At 41.4% G+C, this 20,836-nt stretch overlaps 1 long non-coding RNA gene across 2 annotated transcripts; it reads left to right on the forward strand.

Annotated features, from left to right (window-relative positions):
• The first annotated feature begins 5,039 nt into the window (after positions 1–5,039).
• On the forward strand, positions 5,040–19,649 carry LOC115147078 (uncharacterized). Of its 2 annotated transcripts, XR_003866268.2 has the most exons (5): positions 6,361–12,605; positions 18,201–18,296; positions 18,394–18,471; positions 18,987–19,040; positions 19,160–19,649. It is a non-coding gene; the product is annotated as an uncharacterized LOC115147078 (long non-coding RNA). The 2 variants fall into 2 exon arrangements; XR_010460005.1 differs by having other exon boundaries at positions 5,040–12,605; positions 18,394–19,040.
• Positions 19,650–20,836: the final 1,187 nt, after the last annotated feature.

Here is a 20,836-nt window from a genome sequence, read left to right on the forward strand (position 1 = left end):
CCGAAAGCGCCGAGAATTTGACGAAGTGAAGAAATACTCCATTGACCGAGGCATCTTCAGGGGATTCAAATACCCAAACGAGCTCAGGATTCTTCACCAAGGAGCCTTGCGACACTTCAAAACTCCTGAAGAGGCAAAACGTTTTTTGAAAGACAATCCTGGCCAATGAGAAACAGACTAATGACTAAATGCGATTAATGCCATTACTAAAGGAGGTAAGACGACATATAGCCGATATCCAGAGACCCACCCCCTAAATGTCATTATAGCCGTCCAATTTATATTTATTTTCCTTTAACTGAGAGGGATGGGCTGTATAGCCTAACCTAGGCCTACTAATGTTTCAGCCTACTTTTATTTCCCTGTTTTTTTGTTGTTGCTATTATTACCTGGGGTTCCCTATGTCCCTTGGGGGAGGTATATGTAGGCTGGGCTATTGATTTTATTTTTCTCCCCTCTTTTACTGTGGTCTGGACGAGGGCAACTGTGTTATTTACTCAATGCGGGGTGGAGAGGATGAGGCATTTCTTTGGTGGGGAGAGGGAGATGTTGTGCGTTGCTAACTGCTCCCGGTTTTTGTTTTATTCGGAACACAGAATTGAGACTGAGCGGGGTAATAGATCCAACAGGATGTGTCGAGTTGTTTGGGAACTCGGCTGGGGTGTTCAGAGATTATAATTTTATGTACACCATTTATTTTCCCTTTATGTGAACGCAGCTGTAATTACTATCCACTTTTACCCAGCGATGACTTGCACTAAAGTTCGATTACTGCTCGATGACGATGACTAGTACCTTAAATCTATTGACATGGAACTGCCATGGTCTAGGGCATGCAATAAAACGAAAAAAGATACTATGTGCTCTAAAAAAGGAAAAAGCAGACATCGCGCTATTACAGGAGACACACCTCTGTGATGCTGAACATGCCAAACTCCGCAGAGCTTGGGTGGGACAGGTGTATTTCTCATCTTTCAAATCAAACAGTAGAGGCACAGCCATACTTATCCATAAAAATGTTCCATTCATAATTGACAAAAACATATCTGATCCGGAGGGGAGATTTATTTTGATAACTGGGTCACTATATGGTAAACCAATTACTATATTAAACATATACGCCCCTAACACAGATACTCCTGCCTTCATGTCAAAAATTATAACCCTGTTCAATGAGCATTGTGTCTCCTTTGGCGTGGTGGCCGGAGATTTTAATTGTACCCTTAACCCAACCCTAGACAAATCATCTCAAGTCCCCACCACAAATCCTAGATCTGCAAAGATGTTGAACTCTCTTACTAAAGAGATGGGACTGATAGATATCTGGAGAGAGAATAATAGCTCATCTATGGACTATACATACTACTCTAATGTCCATAACACCTACTCCCGTATAGATTAAATTTTTATCCCAAAGAAAAAATAAATTCAGCCACTTGTACAATCGGACCCATAGCACTTTCAGATCACGCCTTTGTCCACCTCCGCTTTGACCTCTGCAAAAACATCCTGAGGTCAAAGAGCTGGAAATTCAACACCTCCATGCTATCAAATGACGTGTTCCATACATTGGTAACTACATGGATAGACAACTACACACACGACAATAAAGATTCTCCTGTTTCTCCGGCCACAATGTGGGACGCTGCTAAAGCCACACTAAGAGGTCATCTAATTGCATATGCTTCCTCTAAGAAAAAAGCAATGGAAGCACACAGGCTAGATCTTGAGAGGGAGCTGGAATGCTGTGTAAAAATACATAAACAATCCCTAGACAGCACCTCCTGGAGTCATCTTAAAGCAGCCAAAGCCAAACTGAATTTGGACTACACTCGAGAGATAAAAAAAAAAGAAGTTTTCTTTACTAAACAGAAATACCATGAGTATAGCAATAGGCCCAGTAGATTGCTTGCTTACCACTTAAAAAAGGAGCAGTCAGAGCGTACAATCATGGCTATCCGAACAGCAGAGGACGAGGTCACATATGACCCAAAAAAGATCAATTTAACTTTTCATGATTTTTACTGCAAACTATATACCTCTGAGAGAAAACACACGGAGGCAGAACTCCAATCTTTCCTAGAGGGAATCTCGCTACCTAAACTATCAGAGACCGACCAAGAAGATCTCAACTCCCCCTTCACTCCTGAGGAGATCCTGGAGGCAATTACCTCCATGCCACCTAATAAGTCCCCAGGCCCAGATGGATTCCCCAGAGAGTTCTATAAAGCTTTTTGGCCCCAGCTCAGCCCTATCTTCATGCCAATGCTGGAGGATTTTTGCAAAAACTGAGTTCTCCCAGACTCAATGCACACAGCTCGCATTACAGTGTTGCTAAAAAAGGACAAGGACCCCCTATCCTGCTCGTCCTTCCGGCCCATAAGCTTGTTGGATTTCGACTATAAAATAATTACCAAATTGCTCGCCAAAAGACTAAACACTCTTCTTCCCAAAATAATAAAAGCGGACCAAACTGGATTTATTAGAGACAGATACTCTTCTGATAACATTCGCCGTCTTTTTGATATTATTGATCAAGTAAACGCACAGAGGACCCCTGTCCTGCTGGCTTCACTGGATGCTGAGAAGGCGTTTGACAGGATGGAGTGGAGCTTTCTGTTTTCAGTCTTAGAAAAGTTCAATATGGGCCCAAATTTTATTAAATGGATCAAATCACTATACTCTCATCCAAATGCCATGGTGACTACTAATGGACTGAACTCTGACAGATTCCCTCTGGAACGGGGCACAAGACAGGGGTGCTCGCTCTCCCCGCTGCTCTACTTGTTGGGGGCGGAGCCTCTGGCAGAGCTGATAAGGAGCAATCCAAGTATTATGGGTGTTTCTGCAGGTGGCCTGCAGCACAAGATTTCGCTTTACGCGGATGATGTCTTGCTCTACATATCCAACCCTGAGAAATCCCTCCCTCTCATTTTAGACACAATTGCTCAGTATGGCAAGTTTTCAGGTTATAAGATCAATTTTAACAAATCCACTGTCTGCCCTCTCAATATTACACTCACCAGCTCTATGAAGACACTTTGTCCTTTCCAATGGAAAACACAGGGGTTTCAATACCTCGGGATCTTCATAACACCAGATCTGAATAGCCTTTTTAAGGAAAATTATCTTCCACTCCTGGATCGAATCAAGAACGATCTCCAAACCTGGATCTCCCTCCCAATTAGCTTAGTAGGAAGAATTAATGTAATCCGTATGAACGTCCTCCCTAGACTGAACTACTTATTTCAGATGCTCCCATGCTATCTCCCAGTTTCCTTCTTCAAAACAACTAACCAAAGCATCACCAAATTTATATGGGGCAATAAAAAACCTAGGATCAAGTTTTCCACTTTATCAAAACCTGAATCTAAAGGTGGTCTTGCCCTTCCCTCCCTTCAATTGTACTACTGGTCTGCCCAAATCTGCAACATGCTAACATGGATCACAAACAGACAAGAGTCAACGTGAATTCAGATAGAAGCCCAATCCGGTGGTTCATTGCCCTTAAGCTCAATTATATTAATTAATAACTTTAGTGAAGTGGGCAACATAGCCAAAACCTTTGTGATTTACAGCACCCTACTAGCGTGGAGGGACTGTAAGAAATACCTGGGCATTTCCTCCCAAATATGTTCTCACTCGCCTATAGTAGGCAACCCAGACTTGCCAAAAGCCCTGAGGGATGCCAACTTTAATCTTTGGCATACTCTAGGAATCAGGACCTTTTCAGACCTATTTCATCAGAAAACCACTACACTGAAATCCTTTCAAGAGCTCTGCAGTGAAATCGATGTGCCAAGATCCCATTTTTTTTTTTAAATATCTTCAAATTAGACATGTAATTTCCTCATTTACCTCCAAGAGGCGGTTTAGAACTCAGTTGAATGAAGTTGAAACCCTTCTTGTCACAGCACAATCCATTAAAGGCAAAATATCTTACATCTATAGACTCCTTTCTGAGAAAGGAAGCTCCTCCTTTACTCCTTTGAAAATAATCTGGGAAAAGGACCTTGGTCTGATTATCAGTGATGAGTTATGGGCGGAGGTTTGCGACAGGGTATACTGCTCCTCTACCAGTGTAAAAATGAAAGAATCTAATTACAAATTTTATTATACTCCTTTGAGACTCCATAGAATGAAAACAGATATGTCTCCTAACTGTAAAAGATGTGCCTCTGAAAGTGGAACCTATATGCATGTATTTTGGAGCTGTAGGGAGATTGCCAGATTCTGGCAATCTGTACATACTGCTGCACAGAAAATACTAGAGGTACAGTTTGATATGACCCCGTGTATCTATCTTCTTAATGCCCAGCAGGACTTTGTTCTTGATCCTGACAGAGAAAATTTGCTTATGACTATTACATACTTTGCTAAGAAATGTATTCTTCTATTGTGGGCCTCTAATACCCCTCTTACATTTAAAATGTGGATTGACCAGATTGTTGACTTTCTTCCTCTTGAAAAGCTCACTTATGACCTCCACAAGAGACAGCCCAAGTTTGATAGACTCTGGTCTCCACTATTCAACTATATTTCAAACTGGACATAGTGAACGGGGTGATTAGGGAAATGCGCAGATACATGTTGTGTAAGGTACTGTAAAACCTAAAAACGAATTATTGGCCCGTCGTCTCAGCGAATGCTTGACATAGCTGATAAGAACCTTGATAGTGCTGCTGCAAGTGGTTTTTTTGTATGTTTTTTTGTGTGTTTGTATGTATGTACGTATTTTAATTTAGTTTTTGTATGTATGTATGTATGTATGTATGTATGTATGTATGTATGTATGTATGTATGTGTATGTTATTGTATGTATGTATGTATGTATGTGTGTATGTATGTATGTATGTATGTATGTATATGTATGTATATGTATGTATATGTATGTATGTATATATGTACCAATGTATGTTTGTAAAATATATAGATTAAGAAAAATAAATGCTTTTATTTGACTTTATCATTCATTTTAAATGTATTTTAATTTTTTCAAATTGTATTATTATTTTTTGACTTTTTCTTTTTTTAAAGCCTGTCACATCTGTGAATGTGGAATGTGTTTTGTTGGTTGATTGAAAAACAAGAAAACGTAATAAAACTTTAAATTGAAAAAGAAAAAAAATCTGACACAGCGGTTGCATTAAGAACCAGTGTATCTTTAATTATATGTAGAACATGTATCTTTCGTCAAAGTTGTTGATGAGTATTTCTGTTATCTGGTGTAGCTATCTATAATCCCTCCGGATATTTTGGAGGCATTTCTGAACATGGTGTCAATGTAAACAGAGATTTGTGGATATAAATAGGCATATTATCGAACAAAACATAAATGTATTGTGTAACATGTCATATGAGTGTCATCTGAAGAAGATTATCAAAAGGTTAGTGATTCATTTTATCTCTAATTCGGCTTTTGTGACTCTATCTTTGGCTGGAAAAAATGGCTGTGTTTTTCTTTTGATTTGGTGGTGGTCTAACATAAATATATATTGTGTTTTTGCTGTAAAACATTTTAAAAATCGGACATGACGGGTACATTAACAAAATGTTTATCTTTCATTTGCTGTATTGGACTTGTTAATGTGTGAAAGTTAAATATTTCTAATGAATATTTTTGAATTCCCCGCGCCACCTTTTCAGCTGAATGGGAGGGGGGGGCTTCTATCCAGAGCTTCTATCCAGAGCCCTGTGCTGCCCTGTGGACAACCAGAGAGGGCTTCTGAAGAAGGAGAAGCTCAGCTCAGCTGCTCAGTTCCTACAGCTCCCCTTGGAGGATGCGCACATGAGCAGGACCAGGAGGAGGAACATTGGAGGAGAGCAGGAAGAAGGATACTGGCGGAACTACAGGGTCAGGATTGATTTAGGCTCACTGAGACAGAGCTGGAGCTGGAGACAGCCAGATTTCAGACCCTGACCCTGGCAGGGAGACTGTGGTGTGAGGGAGGGAGGGGAGACATGCTGTCGATAAACGGGTTTTGAATTAGCCTGTGTACCAGTCTGTTTAGCAATGACACAGACTACAAGGAATGGAATGTTTGCTAAACAGGCTGGTACACAGGCTAGTGGAATGTTAGCTAAACAGGCTGGTATCCAGGCTAGTGCAATGTTAGCTAAACAGGCTGGTACTCAGGCTAGTGGAATGTTAGCTAAACAGGCTGGTACCCAGGCTAGTGGAATGTTAGCTAAACAGGCTGGTACCCAGGCTCTGACTTCATTTCCGGTCACAACTTGCAGACTTGTTTTCGAGTTGCTGTGCGTTTTGTTGCCAACCTATTTTGCTGCCTGACAACTTTACGGTTTTTACTTTTTAATTACCGTTTATATATATATATATATTTTTTTCCTCAACTTTTTCACTCTGGACGCTTTATCTGGACACGATTCATCAGGACCTCCAACAGCCGAAGCTAAGTAGTAACATTAACATGATGCCTTCTAATTGCAGTCGCTGTACTCGCCTTACGGCGAGGATAGCTGTGCTACAAGCCCAGCTTCAGACGCAATCGTTAGGCAAGGGTAATTTCAGTGTAGGAAAGGATGAAACAGCGTCTGTGCCACCAGTAAGTACAGATAGTAGTATAAATCCCCTGGCACAGTCCCCGCAGCCGGACAACTTTCTCACGGTTTCTGTAAGGAAATGCTGTAGGAACACTCAACCGGTGTCGCTCATTCAGCCGACAGAAACTTTCAACCGGTTTTCCCCATTAAGCAGCCAGTCAGAGTCAGAGGCCGAGTCTTCTCTGGTCTCTACTCCTCCCGTTACGGGGTCTGAGACGCCGAAGCTTCCCACCATTAGCTCTGACAAATTGAAAACTCTAGTCATTGGCGACTCCATTACCCGCAGTATTAGACTTAAAACGAATCATCCAGCGATCATACACTGTTTACCAGGGGGCAGGGCTACCGACGTTAAGGCTAATCTGAAGATGGTGCTGGCTAAAGCTAAAACTGGCGAGTGTAGAGAGTATAGAGATATTGTTATCCACGTCGGCACCAACGATGTTCGGATGAAACAATCAGAGATCACCAAGCGCAACATAGCTTCTGCGTGTAAATCAGCTAGAAAGATGTGTCGGCATCGAGTAATTGTCTATGGCCCCTTCCCAGTTAGGGGGAGTGATGAGCTCTACAGCAGTCTCACAACTCTCAATCGCTGGTTGAAAACTGTTTTCTGCCCCTCCCAAAAGATAGAATTTGTAGATAATTGGCCCTCTTTCTGGGACTCACCCACAAACAGGACCAAGCCTGACCTGCTGAGGAGTGACGGACTCCATCCTAGCTGGAGGGGTGCTCTCATCTTATCTACCAACATAGACAGGTCTCTAACTCCTCTAGCTCCACAATGAAATAGGGTGCAGGCCAGGCAGCAGGCTGTTAGCCAGCCAGCCTGGCAGCATAGTGGAGTCTGCCACTAGCACAGTCAGTGTAGTCAGCTCAGCTATCACCATTGAGACCGTGTTCGCCTTAGCAATCTCACTAGGATAAAGACCACCTCCATTTCTGTCATTATTGAAAGAGATCATGATACCTCACATCTCAAAATAGTGCTACTTAATTTTAGATCCCTTACTTCAAAGGCAATTATAGTCAATGAACTAATCACTGATCATAATCTTGATGTGATTGGCCTGACTGAAACATGGCTTAAGCCTGATGAATTTACTGTGTTAAATGAGGCCTCACCTCCTGGCTACACTAGTGACCATATCCCCTGTGCATCCTGCAAAGGCGGAGGTGTTGCTAACATTTACGATAGCAAATTTCAATTTACAAAAAAAAAAAATGACGTTTTCGTCTTTTGAACTTCTAGTCATGAAATCGATGCAGTCTACTCAATCACTTTTTATAGCTACTGTTTACAGGCCTCCTGGGTCATATACAGCGTTCCTCACTGAGTTCCCTGAATTGCTATCGGGCCTTGTAGTCATAGCAGATAATATTCTAATCTTTGGTGACTTTAATATTCACATGGAAAAGTCCACAGACCCACTCCAAAAGGCTTTCGGAGCCATCCAACATGTCTCTGGACCCACTCACTGTCACAGTCATACGCTGGACCTAGTTTTGTCCCATGGAATAAATGTTGTGGATCTTAATGTTTTTCCTCATAATCCTGGACTATCGGACCACCATTTTATTACGTTTGCAATTGCAACAAATAATCTGCTCAGACCCCAACCAAGGAACATCAAAAGTCGTGCTATGAATTCACAGACAACACAAAGATTCCTTGATGTCCTTCCAGATTCCCTCTGTCTACCCAAGGACGCCAGAGGACAAAAATCAGTTAACCACCTAACTGAGGAACTCAATTTAACCTTGCGCAAAACCCTAGATGCAGTTGCACCCCTAAAAACTAAAAACATTTCTCATAAGAAACTAGCTCCCTGGTATACAGAAAATACCCGAGCTCTGAAGAAAGCTTCCAAAAAATTGGAACGGAAATGGCGCCACACCAAACTGGAAGTCTTCCGACTAGCTTGGAAAGACAGTACCGTGCAGTACCGAAGAGCCCTTACTGCTGCTCGATCATCCTATTTTTCTAACTTTAATTGAGGAAAATAAGAACAATCCGAAATTCCTTTTTGATACTGTCGCAAAGCTAACTAAAAAGCAGAATTCCCCAAGAGAGGATGACATTCACTTTAGCAGTGATAAATTCATGAACTTCTTTGAGGAAAAGATTATGATTATTAGAAAGCAAATTACGGACTCCTCTTTAAATCTGCGTATTCCTTCAAAGCTCAGTTGTCCTGAGTCTGCACAACTCTCCCAGGACCTAGGATCAAGAGAGACGCTCAAGTGTTTTAGTACTATATCTCTTGACACAATGATGAAAATAATCATGGCCTCTAAACCTTCAAGCTGCATACTGGACCCTATTCCAACTAAACTACTGAAAGAGCTGCTTCCTGTGCTTGGCCCTCCTATGTTGAACATAATAAACGGCTCTCTATCCACCGGATGTGTACCAAACTCACTAAAAGTGGCAGTAATAAAGCCTCTCTTGAAAAAGCCAAAACTTGACCCAGAAAATGTGAAAATCTATCAGCCTATATCAAATCTTCCATTCCTCTCAAAAACTGAAGACAAACAATGTATACCAAATGCTTCAGTCTGGTTTTAGAACCCATCATAGCACTGAGACGGCACTTGTGAAGGTGGTAAATTACATTTTAATGGCATCGGACCGAGGCTCTGCATCTGTCCTCGTGCTCCTAGACCTTAGTGCTGCTTTTGATACCATCGATCACCACATTCTTTTGGAGAGATTGGAAACCCAAATTGGTCTACACGGACAAGTTCTGGCCTGGTTTAGATCTTATCTGTCGGAAAGATATCAGTTTGTCTCTGTGAATGGTTTGTCCTCTGACAAATCAACTGTAAATTTCGGTGTTCCTCAAGGTTCCGTTTTAGGACCACTATTGTTTTCACTATATATTTTACCTCTTGGGGATGTTATTCGAAAACATAATGTTAACGTTCACTGCTATGCGGATGACACACAGCTGGACATTTCAATGAAACATGGTGAAGCCCAAAAATTGCCCTTGCTAGAAGCATGTGTTTCAGACATAAGGAAGTGGATGGCTGCAAACTTTCTACTTTTAAACTCAGACAAAACAGAGATGCTTGTTCTAGGTCCCAAGAAACAAAGAGATCCTCTGTTGAATCTGACAATCAATCTTAATGGTTGTACAGTCGTCTCAAATAAAACTGTGAAGGACCTCGGCGTTACTCTGGACCCTGATCTCTCTTTTGAAGAACATATCAAGACCATTTCAAGGACAGCTTTTTTCCATCTACGTAACATTGCAAAAATCAGAAACTTTCTGTCCAAAAATGATGCAGAAAAATTCATCCATGCTTTTGTCACTTCTAGGTTAGACTACTGCAATGCTCTACTTTCCGGCTACCCGGATAAAGCACTAAATAAACTTCAGTTAGTGCTAAATACGGCTGCTAGAATCCTGACTAGAACCCAAAAATTTGATCATATTACTCCAGTGCTAGCCTATCTACACTGGCTTCCTGTCAAAGCAAGGGCTAATTTCAAGGTTTTACTGCTAACCTACAAAGCATTACATGGGCTTGCTCCTACCTATCTCTCTGATTTGGTCCTGCCGTACATACCTACACGTGCGCTGCAGTCACAAGACGCAGGCCTCCTAATTGTCCCTAGAATTTCTAAGCAAACAGCTGGAGGCAGGGCTTTCTCCTATAGAGCTCAATTTTTATGGAACGGTCTGCCTACCCATGTCAGAGACGCAAACTCGGTCTCAACCTTTAAGTCTTTACTGAAGACTCATCTCTTCAATGGGTCATATGATGTGGTCATCCTGTCTGGGTTGGTGCCCCCTTGGGTTGTGCCATGGCGGAGATCTTTGTGGGCTATACTCAGCCTTGTCTCAGGATGGTAAGTTGGTGGTTGAAGATATCCCTCTAGTGGTGTGGGAGCTGTGCTTTGGCAAAGTGGGTGGGGTTATATCCTTCCTGTTTGGCCCTGTCCGGGGGTGTCCTCGGATGGGGCCACAGTGTCTCCTGACCCCTCCTGTCTCAGCCTCCAGTATTTATGCTGCAGTAGTTTATGTGTCGGGGGGCTAGGGTCAGTTTGTTATATCTGGAGTACTTCTCGTGTCCTATTCGGTGTCCTTCCTATTCGGTGTCCTGTGTGAATCTAAGTGTGCGTTCTCTAATTCTCTCCTTCTCTCTTTCTTTCTCTCTCTTGGAGGACCTGAGCCCTAGGACCATGCCCCAGGACTACCTGACATGATGACTCCTTGCTGTCCCCAGTCCACCTGACTGTGCTGTTGCTCCAGTTTCAACTGTTCTGCCTTATTATTATTCGACCATGCTGGTCATTTATGAACATTTGAACATCTTGGCCATGTTCTGTTATAATCTCCACTCGGAACAGCCAGAAGAGGACTGGCCACCCCACATAGCCTGGTTCCTCTCTAGGTTTCTTCCTAGGTTTTGGCCTTTCTAGGGAGTTTTTCCTAGTCACCGTGCTTCTACACCTGCATTGCTTGCTGTTTGGGGTTTTAGGCTGGGTTTCTGTACAGCACTTTGAGATATCAGCTGATGTACGAAGGGCTATATAAATACATTTGATTTTGATTTGATTTGCTAGTGGAATGTTAGCTAAACAGGCTGGTACTCAGGCTAGTGGAATGTTAGCTAAGCATGCTGGTACTCAGGCTAGTGGAATGTTAGCTAAACAGGCTGGTATCCAGGCTGGTGGAATGTTAGCTAAACAGGCTGATGCCCAGGCTAGTGGGATGTTAGCTAACAGGCTGGTACACAGGCTAGTTATGAATTTATTCAGCTGAATTACAGTGCAGTGCCTTCTACTGCCCCATGATATTTACCGGATGTATACTAATATACTTAAATGCAAAATATGAACAGTTACATGTGTTTTGTGCTGCTGTTTATTTTGTGGGGGAAAATAAATGCATGTATTGATAACCTACAGTGTAAAGTGTAAATACAATTATATTGTCATTGGAATACAATGTTTGCCACAACAATGTAATCTCTGACAGTGTAATCTCTGGAATGAATTCCTCTCTCTCTGGGTGAAGAGATACTGTGGAGTATTAAATGGATGATGATTGCCTCCCTATTTGGGAGCCTTTTATATTCAGTCTCCTTTGTTGGGTTGTTAGTATTCACTCCATACGCCTTCAAATAAAAAAGGAGGATGACCATAATGCTTTCGTGATAAGGAGAAGAGAGAGAACAGAAAGGGAGGGGAAAGACCTCAGTGGTGAGTGTGGGGGTGTGGGGGGTGGGTGGAGATAATGGAGGATTAATGACGTAGTTTCTAGCCTTTTGAGCTTGAGCTGGAACTGCTGTTCACCCAATTGAATACCCCCCTATCTCTGTGCCTCTGCCGCTCTCTCTCAATTCAATTCAAGGGCTTTATTGGCATGGGAAACATATGTTAACACTGCCAAAGCAAGTGAAGTAGATAATAAACAAAGGTGAAATGAACAATAAAAATGAACAGTAAACGTTACTCTCTCTCTCTCTCAATTCAATTCAATGGCGTTATTGGCATGGAAAGCATATGTTAACATTGCCACAGCAAGTGATGTAGATAATAAACAAAAGTGAAATAAACAATAACAATTATTTCTTTCTCTCTCTCTCTCTCTCTCTCTCTCTCTCTCTCTCTCTCTCTCTCTCTCATACAAACACACTCAAACACATACCTTGACGTGATTGGTCCACACGGCACACCGGATGCTCACAGAGAAGAATATTTGGATCTGTGCTGCTCTTCATACAGTACTGGACGTGTCATTTACTGAGAAATAAAGAGGTGAGGACTGATAACTTGGAGTAATAGGTTCTACGTAGAGGGGAGAAAGAAGAACAAGTGAGACAGAGAGGAGGAGAGAAAGAGAAGAACTCTTAGCCACCCCACTTAACCATCCTCAGGCGTGTCTCTCAGCAGTTCTGCGTCTCATTGTAGAAGAGAGTACAAGTAGGCTACAGATTCTCAAAGAAACCACTGTCTTTGTACTATTCTGCACATCCCACTCTAACTCTTCCATTTCCCGGGGCTGGACTTCACACAGAACAGCAAGGTAAGCTTCCTTTGCATGGCTTTGTTGCAGTTTTGTAAAGCTTGAGGAGGTCAGCTATTGACAGTATCTCTACATTTGTCATTGTATTTTTAACAGCTTACAGCAGCCCACAACACTTGATAGTGGAGTTGTTTTACACTATGACTGTTGTCACAGTGTAAAATTACCTCGACTAACCTGTACCCCCACATATTGACTCGGTACCAGTACTTCCTGTATAGAGCCTTGTTATTGTTATGTAAATTAATAGCGTTACTTTTTGATTGATTAGATTTTTTTACTTTAGTTTATTTAAAACATATTTCATTAAATCTATTTCTTGAACTGCATTGTCGGTTAATGGCTTGTAAGTAAGTATTTCACAGTAAGGTCTACACATGTTGATGATCGGCGCATGTGACAAATACAATTTGATTTGATTGGATTTGTCAGGTGATGCCTCATAGTCTAAGACACTATGACTGTTGTCAGGTGATGCGTCATAGCCTAAGACACTATGACTGTTGTCAGGTGATGCGTCATAGCCTAAGACACTATGACTGTTGTCAGGGGATGTGTCATAGTCTAAGACACTATGACTGTTGTCAGGTGATGCGTCATAGCCTAAGACACTATGACTGTTGTCAGGTGATGCCTCATAGTCTAAGACACTATGACTGTTGTCAGGGGATGTGTCATAGTCTAAGACACTATGACTGTTGTCAGGTGATGCCTCATAGTCTAAGACACTATGACTGTTGTCAGGGGATGTGTCATAGCCTAAGACACTATGACTGTTGTCAGGTGATGCCTCATAGTCTAAGACACTATGACTGTTGTCAGGTGATGCCTCATAGTCTAAGACACTATGACTGTTGTCAGGTGATGCGTCATAGCCTAAGACACTATGACTGTTGTCAGGTGATGCGTCATAGCCTAAGACACTATGACTGTTGTCAGGGGATGTGTCATAGTCTAAGACACTATGACTGTTGTCAGGTGATGCCTCATAGTCTAAGACACTATGACTGTTGTCAGGTGATGCGTCATAGCCTAAGACACTATGACTGTTGTCAGGTGATGCGTCATAGCCTAAGACACTATGACTGTTGTCAGGTGATGTGCCGTAGTCTAAGACACTATGACTGTTGTCAGGGGATGTGTTTTAATTTTATTTTTTTAATTTTTTAATTTTACCTTTATTTTACTAGGCAAGTCAGTTAAGAACAAATTCTTATTTTCAATGACGGCCTAGGAACAGTGGGCAGTGTTCAGGGGCAGAAAGACAGATTTGTACCTTGTCAGCTCGGGGATTCGAACTTGCAACCTTTCGGTTACTAGTCCAACGCTCTAACCACTAGGCTACCCTGTCGCCCATAGTCTAAACTGTCATAAGGTCATGAACCCCCTCTGGGTTAGACATCGGCTTTGTGCCTAATGACACCCTATTCCCTATTACCAGAGCCCTATCTGCCCTGTAGTGCACTACATAGGGAAGTGCACTACATAGAGAATAGGGTGTAATTTGGGAAATAACCATTGCCATTCTAGGTCCAGGAATGTGACATCTCACTGGAAATGGTTTGTTCAGTTTTTTTGATAGACTCAACGGGTGGACCGTGAATTTCACAGCTTCCACTGGGAGTCATACAAACCACTATAGTGCAGAATATGCTGCACACACACACACACACACACACACACACACACACACACACACACACACACACACACACACACACACACACACACACACACACACACACACACACACTCACACACACACACACACACACACACACACACACACACACACACACACACACACACACGCGCACACACACAAACACACGCGCGCACACACAGCTTCCACTGGGAGTCATACAAACCACTATAGTGCAGAATATGCTGCACACAGAGTATGCTGCACACACACACACACACACACACACACACACACACACACACACACACACACACACACACACACACACACACACACACACACACACACACGCACGCACGCACACACAGAGAGTCTACACCTCCTTCTTAGACACAGGCAGTAGTGCTGACATATAACACTGACAGTACAGAAAAGCGTTTGTCAACCATTTCTGTACAAGTTACTGGCGAGACATGGTCCTCTTTTTTAATAAATACAAATGCAATTAGTATACCTAGCTTCATGTTGAAATGATGGTGTCCTTTGTTTGGCAAATCAGATGTCATTGTAGCCTACATAAACCCAACCTCAGTCCTATTTTACTTTCACATACAGCTTGTGTAAGAAAAGTGAGTTACTTTCAACTGTTCAATGTTATAAAGGAAGTCTACACAAATGAGTATGGAAGCTGACAACCACTGTCTAAATGTGTTGACATGACAGGTCAGTTAAATCAAACACAAGCTTGTTTCTAAAGCTAAGCAGGGTACATAGAGGTAGGCATCGGGATGGTGGACTCGTTCTCACTGAAGTGCATTACCCCTCATATACCCAACAGGACTCAATGTTCAGCCAGGAATTGTTGGACTGTGGCTTCACCTCTTATTTCAATATACCTCTTCATACAATGACATTGATTCAAACATACCATTTTACTATCAACATTGAAACAAGGTCAAATAAAATATGTCTAATCAATATACAATTCTACATCATTTGAACCACCGAATATAGGAATATAGAATGAAATATTTTTAACATTTGTATGTGGAATTTTCAACGTAATTTCAACATGTACAGCACAGTGCCTTCAGAATGTATTCACACGCCTTCACTTTCTCCACATTTTGTTGTGTTACGGTCTGAATTTAAAATAGATTACATTGAGATTCTGTGTCACTGGCCAACACACAGTACCCCATAATGTCAAAGTTGAAATTTGTTTGTAGAAAATTGTAAAATAAAATCTGAAATGTCTTGAGTCAATAATGATTCAACCACTTTGTTATGGAAAATCTAAATAAGTTCAGGATTAAAAATGTGTAATAAATTGTATCATAAGTTGTATAAATAAATTGTATAATAAGTTGCATGGACTCATTCCACGTTAGATAATAGTGGTTAACATGATTTTTGAATAACTGCCTCATCTCTGTACCCCCTTACAATACAATTATCGGTAAGTTTCTCAATGGAGTAGTGCATTTCAAGCAGAGATTCCACCACAAAGACCAGGGAGGTTTTTCAATGCCTCGAAGGAGGGCACCGATTGGTAGATATGAAGAAAAAAAACAGACATTGAATATGAGCATGGTGAAGTTATTAATTAGGCTTTTTGATGGTGTATCAATACTCCCAGTCACTACAAAGATAAAGGTGTCCTTCCTAACTCAGTTGCCCAGAGAGGAATGAAAACACTATGAGGCCAATGGTGACTTTAAAACAGTTACAGAGTTTAATGGCTGTGATAGGAGAAAACTGAGGATGGATCAACAACATTGTAGTTACTTTTCAACACTAACCTAAATGACAGAGTGAAAAGAAAAAGCCTGTACAGAATATATATATATATATGTTTTTTTTAAAGGCACTGAAGTAATACTGCAAAATAATGTGACAAAGAAATTCACTTTATGCCCAAATAAATCGTTGCAAATCCAACACAACACATCATTGAGTACCACTCTTCATATTTTCAAGTATAGTGCTGGCTGCATCATGTTATGGGTATGTTTGTCATCAGCAAGGACGAGGGAGTTTTTTTTAGCAGAATAGAGCTAAGCACAAAGCAAAATCCTAAAGGGAAACCTGGTTTAGTCTGCTTTCAAACTGGGAAACAAATTCACCTTTCAGCAATAACCTAAAAAAGACAACATTGAATGTTCCTGAGTGGCCGAGTTAGAGCTTTGACTTAAATCGTCTTGAAAATCTTTGGAAAGACTTGAAAATGGCTGTCTAGCAATGGTCAACAATCAACTTGACAGATCTTGAAGAATTTAAAAAAGAATCATGGGCAAATATTATACAATCCAGGTGTGCAAAGCTCTTAGAGACTTACCCAGAAAGACTCACAGCTGTAATCGCTGCCAAAGGTGCTTCTACAAAGTAATGACTCAGGCATGTGAATACTCATGTAAATGAGAAGTTTCTGCATTTCATTTTCAATAAATTTGCAAACATTTCTAAAAACATATTTTCACTTTGTCATTATAGGATATTGTGTGTAGATGAGTGAGAGAAAAAATATCTATTTAATTCATTAAGAATTTGAATTCAGGCTGTAACAACAAAATGTGGAATAAGTACATTGTTCTGATGATTATATGGAAATGACATTGATTTAGCAACCTCTTAGTCAGGTTAAGTCAGTGTATTTAAGTTTTACTGTCATTTCAATGTTTACAGTGCTGGTTGAAATGAGATGAAAACGGTAGTGGTTGAGCCCACATCACACAATTGACAAATTATGTTGAAACAATGTTGATTCCACCAGTGTGCCCAGTGGGGAGTGAGTGAGTGACCGAGTGATTGATGAGTGATTGAATGAGTGAGTGAGTGAGTGACTATGTGAGTGAGGGATTGAGTGAGTGATATACTGACCGAGTGAGTGGGTGAGTGACTGAATGAGTGACTGTCAGTCAGTCATGTGCAGCAGAAGACTTTCCCCAAGGGGGTATCTCTCAGACAGTTGGGCTCTTTCAGTTAGCCCACTAGGCTCCTACCGACATGTTGTTGCCATGGTGATGCTTTCTGAACTGTCATTTTGTCTTTAGTTCCTGCATGTTATGGCGGTGTGTATTTTGGACAATACTTTTATTATATTATTTTCAGGGATGATAAGCAAGGAGGTATGATGTTATTTTTCTTAAAAAGTATGAGATAACATGTTTTCATCTTTGATGCCTTTCAGAGCTCTCCTCAAAGCTAGAATCAGAATACACACACACACACACACACACACACACACACACACACACACACACACACACACACACACACACACACACACACACACACACACACACACACACACACACACACACACACACACACACACACACACAGAGAGAGAGAGAGAACCCATTAGCTTTTAGTGTCAAACCCATAGCCGGAGAGGTACATTATGTATGACTCACTGTTTGTCTTCTATTAAAAAGCAGCACCCTTTGCTTCTGGCTACCTCTTCGACACATCATACATACAACCTGATGGGAGCGAGATGGGAAATGTCATTCAAACACATACGCATGCACGTGAGGGGTTAGAGAGGTGTGTGACACAGAAGTGGATATTATATAATCTAGTCTGTACTGCAAACTATCTGTAACTCTAGTTCCTATTCAAAGTCAATATACTCCTCCCTATATGAGACATTAATAGTACACTATGGGCTGTCACTGTGATGGGATAAGTTTCCTTGACTTTGCACCACTCATTTTATACAAGGTCAGTCTGACAGTCTCAGCAATACACTTACGCCCATTAAAGCCTCCAAATTAGTAGGCTATTTCAGACCAAGTCTATTGCAATTGAGAAAGCTCCATAACAAAACTAACAATGTATTATGTTCATTTCCTGCTTGGGACCACAGAGAGCCCCTGATCAGAGAGAAGCCTCAGTCTGCGCCCTGACTGAGCTGGTGTCCTGTTTCCTATTTATTTATTTTCCAGAAGAACAGTCATCGGTGGATAGAGATTGACGTTGAACTACAGACCGTAGAAAACCTGGGGCTAGCAGAGACTACTATGGAGTCAGCACAGAATAAAGTTAGTGTATCTTTAACATTTTTTGGGGGAGACTTAAGTATGTCAATTGGTGACATCATCCTGTCTGAACAATTTCCTTTTCCTGTTTCCCATGTAGGCTCAACCAACCTCTCCTCATAAACATACAGTGAAGAACAGGTCCAAGTCAACAGATGAGATTCAACAAGCCAAAAAGGTGGACGACATTATACCGTCCGTCAGTTTGCTCATTTTGAGCTCAGGAGTGGCGCAGCAGTCTAAGGCACTGCATCTCAGTGCCCAGAGGCATCACTACAGACCCTGGTTTGATCCTGGGCTGTATCACAACCAGCCGTGATAAAGTGTCCCATAGGGCAGCGAACAATTGGCCCAGCGGCCAGAGTAGGCAGTCATTGTAAATAAGAATTTATTCTTAACTGACTTGCCTAGTTAAATAAAGGTTAAAAAAAATGTAAATGTCATGTGTATTCAAAAGCATATTGATCCATCTCATTGTTTTACAGCTGGGAGTGCCCCTTGCTGGTGTGTTTAAACCACCTGAGCTGCAGGTCTTTCTTTCATTACAACACATGGCATGTTATGGCGGAGAGAGGGGGAGAGAGAGAGATGACTGCCAATTCCTTAAACTAGTGATGGAACTAGTGTTAAATCAGATAGATAACTTTGGTCTGGTTTCCTTTTGTTGGTATGCTAACGATAGTCTTTCTCCAGGCTTTTCACACGACACAGAAATCATTGCCAGGGAAGCCGGAGACTGAGAATAAGGTGGATACAACGCACTTGATCTTTTTCCTCATCCGAGCCATAGACCGCATGACCTTTCCATTGCCTGATCACATTCCCTGCCGATACTGCTAAAATATTTTATTCTCCACATCTGCCAGGAGCCCCCAGAGAGTCCATCCTCATCAGAAGAACTGAAATGAAGGGGCAGACAGCACCAGGCAGAGAGTCAGAGTCATGGGCTACATCAATCATTCCTCTGGAAATCTATTCAGTTTTCTGCAGTTTGTATTCTCATAACGACAAAAAGGCTGTACATTTTTTGTAAACGTCTTATGAATGTGGTTGTTTACTGAATAAGAAAAAGTGTCTAATGCATTGTTTGTGAGGATATGATGTTGAAAGAATGACTAGAGACTTACTCTACAAAACACAGGCACTTAATAGAAAGCTGTAATTAAGCGAGTGGAAAACATATGTGCATGTGCCAGTTGGGATGTGTGTAAGTATGAGGTATAGTGGATTTGTTATGTACACTCTCCTAAAACATTTTGTTTTTTGGAACTTATGTCAGAATTAATGTCAGTATGCACTTTGAAAATGTGAAGCAATTGAGCCTGTAAATAAACCTTGTGTATGTTCAAAAAACAAGTGATTTGAATCCCAATACCACACACAGGCAGACCGTCAAGGTTTGCAATTCTTTAATATCCTCCTTTTCTCTGTTCTTAGTATCAAAATGTGTTTGTTTACAGGATAAAAGCAAGAGAACAATAACACAAGGCCAGAGCCGGCAACACTCACAACACATACATGCTAGATTCCACAGTTGTTCGGCACGGAACACTCTTCACGTCGGCATCATAGGGTTCCGACGCGGAAGTCGCAGCCTCAGCAGTATCATTGTAGCAGGCCATGTTTGGGGAGGGTGGAGAAAGCTTCATCATTAACGTACAGTAACGTACTGGAAACCATAGGTTTGCCCTCTCTCTCCAATTAAGACATTAATGAGCGAGCTAGGACGGACGTAGTCAATATAACAATTTGTTCAGCACTTTTGAAATTTACAGCAACAGAATTCAGAACATGGGCCGTTGTTACAGTGTACACCAAATCAGAACCATAGGATAAATAAAGGGGGCACATAAGCAGACAATGACAGCTCTTTACAATATTCGATGATGACATTTCTCTAAAACATGCTATAGGCTGCATATGCACCACCTACAGCTAACAGCTTAAGACACAACATACACTTAGTATTACTTCTAAGCTACAGTATACATATCTCCCTGGCATATTACATAATTTATACAGCAGCATAAATACATTCTTTGGACTCACCTTGTTGTGCTGTATTCACTTGAACAGGAAGGTGGTGCGAGTTCCCAGTTGTCTTGAACGCACTGTAGTCAGATTTCCCAGTCTGAAATTTCCAGTTGTTTTGAGCGCAGGAGAAATCATGCTGGATTGACAGCATGGCCAATGTTGAATGTTTATCATTTTAAGCTTGGAAAAGAGACCCTTATACCCAGACTTGGACCACACACCCTCTCCACTGAATAGCAGGCAAGTGATTTCTTTGCAATGCTTGCAGTTAGCCACTGATTCCTTCCAAACCACTCATTGTTGAATTTGCGAATTTAGACTTGTTGTGTAATGTTTATGTCCAACGGCCAATGAGCACAGATACATTTTATCTATAATTTCTCTTCCTTATTTCTCTTCATATGACAAGGATTGAAAAGGATTTGCCAGCAGATTGTTGACTTGATTCATGATGATAACTGCTAGCTTGCTAGCTAATATTTCAAAAGTATGATGTTGACATGATCAGT

Source organism: Oncorhynchus nerka, linkage group LG19 (genome assembly GCF_034236695.1).
Source record: "Oncorhynchus nerka isolate Pitt River linkage group LG19, Oner_Uvic_2.0, whole genome shotgun sequence".
NCBI classification, from domain to species: Eukaryota; Metazoa; Chordata; class Actinopteri; order Salmoniformes; family Salmonidae; genus Oncorhynchus; species Oncorhynchus nerka.